Source organism: Cyprinodon tularosa, unplaced genomic scaffold (assembly GCF_016077235.1).
Source record: "Cyprinodon tularosa strain WSP-4 unplaced genomic scaffold, ASM1607723v1 ctg703, whole genome shotgun sequence".
Taxonomy (NCBI): domain Eukaryota; kingdom Metazoa; phylum Chordata; class Actinopteri; order Cyprinodontiformes; family Cyprinodontidae; genus Cyprinodon; species Cyprinodon tularosa.
Genome location: NW_024039456.1, coordinates 434,137 through 440,943, shown reverse-complemented (window position 1 = coordinate 440,943; position 6,807 = coordinate 434,137). Strand labels below are relative to the sequence as shown.

The following is a 6,807-nucleotide window of genomic DNA, read 5'->3' as shown; positions in this document are numbered from 1 at the left end:
TAATGACATCTAATGTTATGATGCTTTGACTCGGCAAAGACCTGAGCTGTGGCTGGATCATTACAGTACACTTCTTTAAAAGAATGAAAAGGCAAAATGATTACTATATAAGAAAGTTATGTCAAGATGTATAAGCATCTGACTGTTAAAGGGAAGAGATTTTATTAAAGAATGAATCTGTGCCTCGTAGCTGGAAAAATGAATTAGCATTGTTGCTATTTCTTGCTTTTGAGTACAAGACGTTTCAAAGTGTTTTGTGTGAATTTCTTGAGGGGTCAGCACTTTCCCTTAAAGTTTAGGTGCTGTGGCTTAGTTGGTCAAAGTGCCTGTCTAGTAAACAGGAGATCCTGGGTTCAAATCCCAGCAGTGCCTGACCTGTTGTTATGCAAACTTCCGTGACTAGTTTATTTAGCACCAAATATTTACCATCCTTTTTTGGGGGGGTGTCAGGATTTATTTGATCCTAAATCATTTCAAAATGTATATGCAGATGGCGCTGTGGCTTAGTTGGTCAAAGTGCCTGTCTCGTAAACAGGAGATCCTGGGTTCAAATCCCAGCAGTTCCTTTTAACTAAGCATTCACACTTTGGTGGTCATGATGTCCAGTCTTCTTGTAAATCATCTTGAAGAACCTCATGGAAAAATATCATCTAGCCTTCATATTTCTCAGTTGGTCCTTCTCAGCCATCTACAACTAAATAATAGGAACCTGTTTCTTCATATGGCTGCACACTTAAACTTATCAACACTCATTTCCTTTCCCTGCTTTTTCCCAAACGGCGACACAGCCACAAAATGGCACGTGCAAAGTGCACTGTGCTTTAATACCTCAAACACTTGAATTGTAGCTGATATCTCATCTGCTAAGCTGTGCTTGTTATCTGGATCACACCTTTAAAGCAGCTGCTATTGGTACTTACCTTGAACTTTTCTCTCATTTCCAAAGTAGTGCTGGACCAGTGCTTCTGTATCCATTTTTATGTAAGTGCTCTGTCTGTTTCAGTGACGTGCGGTGAGGTTCATAGCTGGTGAGGCACTGACGTCATCAGAATCAGATTTGCAAATAGATGCATAGATTGACAGCAGTTTACAGGTTATGTTTCACTTCTGCATCCTTACACATACAAACTGTAGCTCACAAAACACACATTTCCTTAAAAAACAAAACAAAATAAACGTTATTACTGTCTTACCTTTACTTATAAATGAATAGAAGTCCTCCTTATCTTCCTTCAGTTTTAAAAGTCTCTCTGTCTCAATGGAGATCACTGCCAGGGAAGAAAGCCTTCCTTGATCCGTCCTGTTCCTGCCTTATGTTTTCAGTCTCTTGAGCACCCCCTGCCATGAGGCAAGAGAACTGCCTGCCTCACCTCGAACTTGTTCTCTGCCGTTTATAATCGCTCATTACACGAAACACGTTACACAAACACAGTTGGTGACAAAAAGCTCTGTACATTATATACATAAGCCAAATTATTAGAAATAAGTTCACATATTACATTTGTTTAAACCATTTTATTGACGCCGTACAGCAACATGCTCTCTCCGCTTTGCAGCCAGCGCAGAGCCAGGGGTTGCGCAATCCAAGGTGAGGCAGAGCTCGCTGCTGCCTCACCGGCATCGCTTCCAAGCATTTGAATGGGAAAATAAGAAAATTCAGCGATTTTGAACAAATAAAAATCGAAATTGGTGAAGCTACATGAAAAATGAATATTTTTTAGTACAAACCACCGGATGAATATAACAATTTAAATTACTTAATGATTATATATTTTCTTTCTTTCCATGATGGCTGGTGAGGCACTGCCTCACCTGCCTCCCCTGACCGCACGTCACTGGTCTGTTTCAACACAGAGTCTGTCGTGGCAGAATCTTATTAACCCTGAGCGTCCTTCTGGCCCAGATCATGCAAAAACACTACCAAAAAATGATTTTGGCTTTGCAATTTCTTTGAAGATGAATACCTTATGAAATTCTTTGAAAATTGATTCAACTAACTGCTGGGTATGGTTTGTAGCAATGTATTTTTTGTGTCTAATATTGCTGGACTAACTTTTCAAAGGTTAAACACTAATGACATCTAATGTTATGATGCTTTGACTCGGCACAGACCTGAGCTGTGGCTGGATCATTACGGTACACTTCTTTAAAAGAATGAAAAGGCAAAATGATTACTATATAAGAAAGTTATGTCAAGATGTATAATCATCTGACTGTTAAAGGGAAGAGATTTTATTAAAGAATGAATCTGTGCCTCGTAGCTGGAAAAATGAATTAGCATTGTTGCTATTTCTTGCTTTTGAGTACAACACGTTTCAAAGTGTTTTGTGTGAATTTCTTGAGGGGTCAGCACTTTCCCTTAAAGTTTAGGTGCTGTGGCTTAGTTGGTCAAAGTGCCTGTCTAGTAAACAGGAGATCCTGGGTTCAAATCCCAGCAGTGCCTGACCTGTTGTTATGCAAACTTCCGTGACTAGTTTATTTAGCACCAAATATTTACCATCCTTTTTTGGGGGGGTGTCAGGATTTATTTGATCCTAAATCATTTCAAAATGTATATGCAGATGGCGCTGTGGCTTAGTTGGTCAAAGTGCCTGTCTCGTAAACAGGAGATCCTGGGTTCAAATCCCAGCAGTTCCTTTTAACTAAGCATTCACACTTTGGTGGTCATGATGTCCAGTCTTCTTGTAAATCATCTTGAAGAACCTCATGGAAAAATATCATCTAGCCTTCATATTTCTCAGTTGGTCCTTCTCAGCCATCTACAACTAAATAATAGGAACCTGTTTCTTCATATGGCTGCACACTTAAACTTATCAACACTCATTTCCTTTCCCTGCTTTTTCCCAAACGGCGACACAGCCACAAAATGGCACGTGCAAAGTGCACTGTGCTTTAATACCTCAAACACTTGAATTGTAGCTGATATCTCATCTGCTAAGCTGTGCTTGTTATCTGGATCACACCTTTAAAGCAGCTGCTATTGGTACTTACCTTGAACTTTTCTCTCATTTCCAAAGTAGTGCTGGACCAGTGCTTCTGTATCCATTTTTATGTAAGTGCTCTGTCTGTTTCAGTGACGTGCGGTGAGGTTCATAGCTGGTGAGGCACTGACGTCATCAGAATCAGATTTGCAAATAGATGCATAGATTGACAGCAGTTTACAGGTTATGTTTCACTTCTGCATCCTTACACATACAAACTGTAGCTCACAAAACACACATTTCCTTAAAAAACAAAACAAAATAAACGTTATTACTGTCTTACCTTTACTTATAAATGAATAGAAGTCCTCCTTATCTTCCTTCAGTTTTAAAAGTCTCTCTGTCTCAATGGAGATCACTGCCAGGGAAGAAAGCCTTCCTTGATCCGTCCTGTTCCTGCCTTATGTTTTCAGTCTCTTGAGCACCCCCTGCCATGAGGCAAGAGAACTGCCTGCCTCACCTCGAACTTGTTCTCTGCCGTTTATAATCGCTCATTACACGAAACACGTTACACAAACACAGTTGGTGACAAAAAGCTCTGTACATTATATACATAAGCCAAATTATTAGAAATAAGTTCACATATTACATTTGTTTAAACCATTTTATTGACGCCGTACAGCAACATGCTCTCTCCGCTTTGCAGCCAGCGCAGAGCCAGGGGTTGCGCAATCCAAGGTGAGGCAGAGCTCGCTGCTGCCTCACCGGCATCGCTTCCAAGCATTTGAATGGGAAAATAAGAAAATTCAGCGATTTTGAACAAATAAAAATCGAAATTGGTGAAGCTACATGAAAAATGAATATTTTTTAGTACAAACCACCGGATGAATATAACAATTTAAATTACTTAATGATTATATATTTTCTTTCTTTCCATGATGGCTGGTGAGGCACTGCCTCACCTGCCTCCCCTGACCGCACGTCACTGGTCTGTTTCAACACAGAGTCTGTCGTGGCAGAATCTTATTAACCCTGAGCGTCCTTCTGGCCCAGATCATGCAAAAACACTACCAAAAAATGATTTTGGCTTTGCAATTTCTTTGAAGATGAATACCTTATGAAATTCTTTGAAAATTGATTCAACTAACTGCTGGGTATGGTTTGTAGCAATGTATTTTTTGTGTCTAATATTGCTGGACTAACTTTTCAAAGGTTAAACACTAATGACATCTAATGTTATGATGCTTTGACTCGGCACAGACCTGAGCTGTGGCTGGATCATTACGGTACACTTCTTTAAAAGAATGAAAAGGCAAAATGATTACTATATAAGAAAGTTATGTCAAGATGTATAATCATCTGACTGTTAAAGGGAAGAGATTTTATTAAAGAATGAATCTGTGCCTCGTAGCTGGAAAAATGAATTAGCATTGTTGCTATTTCTTGCTTTTGAGTACAACACGTTTCAAAGTGTTTTGTGTGAATTTCTTGAGGGGTCAGCACTTTCCCTTAAAGTTTAGGTGCTGTGGCTTAGTTGGTCAAAGTGCCTGTCTAGTAAACAGGAGATCCTGGGTTCAAATCCCAGCAGTGCCTGACCTGTTGTTATGCAAACTTCCGTGACTAGTTTATTTAGCACCAAATATTTACCATCCTTTTTTGGGGGGGTGTCAGGATTTATTTGATCCTAAATCATTTCAAAATGTATATGTAGATGGCGCTGTGGCTTAGTTGGTCAAAGTGCCTGTCTCGTAAACAGGAGATCCTGGGTTCAAATCCCAGCAGTGCCTTTTAACTAAGCATTCACACTTTGGTGGTCATGATGTCCAGTCTTCTTGTAAATCATCTTGAAGAACCTCATGGAAAAATATCATCTAGCCTTCATATTTCTCAGTTGGTCCTTCTCAGCCATCTACAACTAAATAATAGGAACCTGTTTCTTCATATGGCGGCACACTTAAACTTATCAACACTCATTTCCTTTCCCTGCTTTTTCCCAAACGGCGACACAGCCACAAAATGGCACGTGCAAAGTGCACTGTGCTTTAATACCTCAAACACTTGAATTGTAGCTGATATCTCATCTGCTAAGCTGTGCTTGTTATCTGGATCACACCTTTAAAGCAGCTGCTATTGGTACTTACCTTGAACTTTTCTCTCATTTCCAAAGTAGTGCTGGACCAGTGCTTCTGTATCCATTTTTATGTAAGTGCTCTGTCTGTTTCAACACAGAGTCTGTCGTGGCAGAATCTTATTAACCCTGAGCGTCCTTCTGGCCCAGATCATGCAAAAACACTACCAAAAAATGATTTTGGCTTTGCAATTTCTTTGAAGATGAATACCTTATGAAATTCTTTGAAAATTGATTCAACTAACTGCTGGGTATGGTTGGTAGCAATGTATTTTTTGTGTCTAATATTGCTGGACTAACTTTTCAAAGGTTAAACACTAATGACATCTAATGTTATGATGCTTTGACTCGGCACAGACCTGAGCTGTGGCTGGATCATTACAGTACACTTCTTTAAAAGAATGAAAAGGCAAAATGATTACTATATAAGAAAGTTATGTCAAGATGTATAATCATCTGACTGTTAAAGGGAAGAGATTTTATTAAAGAATGAATCTGTGCCTCGTAGCTGGAAAAATGAATTAGCATTGTTGCTATTTCTTGCTTTTGAGTACAACACGTTTCAAAGTGTTTTGTGTGAATTTCTTGAGGGGTCAGCACTTTCCCTTAAAGTTTAGGTGCTGTGGCTTAGTTGGTCAAAGTGCCTGTCTAGTAAACAGTAGATCCTGGGTTCAAATCCCAGCAGTGCCTGACCTGTTGTTATGCAAACTTCCGTGACTAGTTTATTTAGCACCAAATATTTACCATCCTTTTTTGGGGGGGTGTCAGGATTTATTTGATCCTAAATCATTTCAAAATGTATATGCAGATGGCGCTGTGGCTTAGTTGGTCAAAGTGCCTGTCTCGTAAACAGGAGATCCTGGGTTCAAATCCCAGCAGTTCCTTTTAACTAAGCATTCACACTTTGGTGGTCATGATGTCCAGTCTTCTTGTAAATCATCTTGAAGAACCTCATGGAAAAATATCATCTAGCCTTCATATTTCTCAGTTGGTCCTTCTCAGCCATCTACAACTAAATAATAGGAACCTGTTTCTTCATATGGCGGCACACTTAAACTTATCAACACTCATTTCCTTTCCCTGCTTTTTCCCAAACGGCGACACAGCCACAAAATGGCACGTGCAAAGTGCACTGTACTTTAATACCTCAAACACTTGAATTGTAGCTGATATCTCATCTGCTAAGCTGTGCTTGTTATCTGGATCACACCTTTAAAGCAGCTGCTATTGGTACTTACCTTGAACTTTTCTCTCATTTCCAAAGTAGTGCTGGACCAGTGCTTCTGTATCCATTTTTATGTAAGTGCTCTGTCTGTTTCAACACCGAGTCTGTTGTGGCAGAATCTTATTAACCCTGAGCGTCCTTCTGGCCCAGATCATGCAAAAACACTACCAAAAAATGATTTTGGCTTTGCAATTTCTTTGAAGATGAATACCTTATGAAATTCTTTGAAAATTGATTCAACTAACTGCTGGGTATGGTTTGTAGCAATGTATTTTTTGTGTCTAATATTGCTGGGCTAACCTTTCAAAGGTCAACAACTAAAGACATCTAACTTTGTGACGCTTTGGCTTGGCATAGACCTTAGCTGTGGCTGGATCAATACAGTACACTTCTTTAAAGTGCCTGTCTAGTAAACAGCACACTCAAACTTATCAACACTCATTTCCTTGCCCTGCTTTTTCCCAAACGGCGAAACTGCCACAAAATGTCATGTGCAAAGTGCATTGTGCTGTGGGACCACATAATGTTTTTTC

The 6,807-nt window shown here is 39.5% G+C and overlaps 7 non-coding genes across 7 annotated transcripts; all 7 read left to right on the top strand.

The window, feature by feature from the left end:
• The first annotated feature begins 298 nt into the window (after positions 1 to 298).
• trnat-agu lies at positions 299 to 372 on the top strand. Its single transcript has one exon. It is a non-coding gene; the product is annotated as a tRNA-Thr (tRNA).
• A 120-nt stretch (positions 373 to 492) lies between these two features.
• trnat-cgu lies at positions 493 to 566 on the top strand. The gene has a single exon. It is a non-coding gene; the product is annotated as a tRNA-Thr (tRNA).
• A 1,803-nt stretch (positions 567 to 2,369) lies between these two features.
• Positions 2,370 to 2,443, top strand: trnat-agu. Its single transcript has one exon. It is a non-coding gene; the product is annotated as a tRNA-Thr (tRNA).
• A 120-nt stretch (positions 2,444 to 2,563) lies between these two features.
• trnat-cgu lies at positions 2,564 to 2,637 on the top strand. The gene has a single exon. It is a non-coding gene; the product is annotated as a tRNA-Thr (tRNA).
• A 1,803-nt stretch (positions 2,638 to 4,440) lies between these two features.
• trnat-agu lies at positions 4,441 to 4,514 on the top strand. Its single transcript has one exon. It is a non-coding gene; the product is annotated as a tRNA-Thr (tRNA).
• A 120-nt stretch (positions 4,515 to 4,634) lies between these two features.
• trnat-cgu lies at positions 4,635 to 4,708 on the top strand. Its single transcript has one exon. It is a non-coding gene; the product is annotated as a tRNA-Thr (tRNA).
• Positions 4,709 to 5,859: 1,151 nt separating this feature from the next.
• Positions 5,860 to 5,933, top strand: trnat-cgu. Its single transcript has one exon. It is a non-coding gene; the product is annotated as a tRNA-Thr (tRNA).
• Positions 5,934 to 6,807: the final 874 nt, after the last annotated feature.